We start from the raw sequence: 2555 nt of genomic DNA, 5'->3' as shown, positions 1-2555 counted from the left end.
CTGACCATTGACTGGTAGCTGGAGAGGTGCCAGTTCACCTCCTGGGCACCTCCGTGTGTTGCTATGGGTCCTGTTTGTGCATGTGTGTGTCTTTCAGACCTGTGTGTAAATACTAACATAATAACAGAGTGAAAACATAGTTTCCCCTCGCGGGATTAATAAAGTATATCTCCTTCTTCATTTTATACTTGTGCATCGATGTTCTGCAATTACACCGCCAAACACTAGTCGGCGGTAGCGCTACAGCGTCCACTGTGACTTTTGCCAGCCGAGCAGACTAACTTCTGGTTTAGCCATCTGCTTACTTGAATGGGGATAAAATTATATAAGTGTAGCTAGGGTTGGACGATATGGCCAAAAATGTTATCACAATAAAAAGTTTCATATGTTTTGATATCGATAATTATCACAATACGTATCAAATTGTTATTTCTTTCGAGTTTAAAGGCTGATTTGCTCCTGAGTGAGAGTTGAAGAAACCTGATGGTTAATTGTGGTTTAAACTCTTCATCACTTCACAACTCTGAGGTAGAACTTTCAAAACAATAAAGATAAAATCTTTATGCATTGAGTAAAATTAAGTAAAAGCTTTTTCAGTCCCTTTTCCTCAAAAAAAAATAAACATCTAATTTATGTATGATTTTAAGTGAATAAAGTCAAACATTTATTGAATATTTATAGAACATTTGTTATATTGTTGTTGAAAAACATTATATCACAATAATTATTATGTTTTTATTGTCCAGCCCTTCATGCGACTTTTCAAATGTTATCGACCGCAATGGATCTTGTTCTGATAGTGAAACGAGTCATTTCGCTTGGGTTGTTATCCACCGTGTTAGAGCCGCTGGTTTAGCAGCTATAATTTTATGCACGGGGCGCTTCCTGTCGGCTCTGAGGCATTGCGAGGCTACCCAGCCGACCAATCATATTTCTTACGGTATGGGTAGCCTCAACATGTAGTTAAATTTTTGAGGAGGTGCACATCAGGCTACGGCGTAGATTCAATGATGAAGTATAAATCACAAAACTTAAATTAAATGAAATTATTAATAAAAAGACCCAATTTCAGTTGCAAAGACTACGCTTGGAGAACTTTGAACATGGCAGTAAATCTAGCAGATTCTTAGCCATCCAATTGAAATTGAATAAAGAAAAAAATAACAGTTTCCTCCTTAAAGGGCTTAGCTGGGAATCTGACTTATAACCCAGAAGAAATTCACAATGCATTCAGAGATTATTATAAAAACTTATATACATCACAAATTGATCCATCTAGCTCTAACATCGATGCATTTCTGAACAATATAGATTTGCCAAGGTTAGATGATGAACAGATCAGGGCTCTGGATTCACCTGTTTCAATGGCTGAACTCCAGGAAGCTCTCTTACGTATGCCGAATAATAAAGCCCCTGGGCCAGATGGTTTTCCGGCTGAATTCTACAAGGAATTCTGGGAAATACTTGTGTCCACATTCTACAGGATGGTTATGCAAATCAGGGGTACTTGCATGTTGCCTCCAACAATGAACTCTGCTAATATCAGCCTGCTCCTTAAACCAGACAAAGACCCCACACTCCCATCCAATTATCGCCCAATATCACTTATTAACGCAGATCTTAAAATCATCTGCAAAACCCTAGCAAGAAGGCTAGAGAAGGTATAATAAACTCTGACCAAATAGGATTTATTAAGGGCAGGCACTCCACCAACAATACACGCAGGCTACTTAATGTAATAGATGTAATATGCCACTATTCATAACCTGGAAAGTTACAGCTACAGTTGTTTCTTTAGATGCAGAGAAAGCATTTGACAGAGTAAATTGGAAATTTCTATTTGCTACTTTATATAAATTTGGATTTGGAAACTCTTTCATAGATTAGATTAAAATCTTATACAGTTCCCCAACAGCTTCTGTCAGAACAAACGATCATACTTCTCCATGCTTTAGTCTCCAGAGGGGTACCAGGCGGGGTTGCCCATTCTCTCCCTCGCCATTTGCTATTTGTATAGAACCGCTAGCAGCTACTATCAGACAAAATAATAATATTAAAGCTGCAAGCAGCGTTGGGCGGGCCCTCGCACTTGTAAGCGCGTCCGCGCGTGAGCCGGCCGAGTTGCATATTCTGGAGCTCTGCCGGTGCGGCTGTGAATTTGCTACGCGGTTATGACGCCGCATGAAGGTGCTATATGTCACTTCCTGTGTCCCCTATGTGGAGCTACATAGCACTTGCCGCTATGAATATAAATCGGTATTGACGTGTAGATGTCCGCGGGGTGGGAGAGTTATCAAGCACGTAAAGTTTGTTTCAGATGTGAGCATGTACACTGAACAATAATGTACCCAAACAATAAAATAAATTCCTTTTATATTTCCCTGCCTTGTTGTTTATGTGTACATACAGAGGAAGAATGTGAGAACAGCACACATTTCATCGTTACTGTGTGTTAGAGCATGGGAGAACAGTGGATACTTTTAATACAGCCCACACCCCTAATACTGTGTAACTATAACAAGTAGAGAACAGAAGAAAAAGATGTTCTTTCTTTA

The sequence above is a fragment of the Micropterus dolomieu genome, linkage group LG14 (genome assembly GCF_021292245.1).
Source record: "Micropterus dolomieu isolate WLL.071019.BEF.003 ecotype Adirondacks linkage group LG14, ASM2129224v1, whole genome shotgun sequence".
NCBI lineage: Eukaryota > Metazoa > Chordata > Actinopteri > Centrarchiformes > Centrarchidae > Micropterus > Micropterus dolomieu.
The sequence above is the reverse complement of the archived record's forward strand: the minus strand, read 5'-3'. Positions refer to the sequence as shown.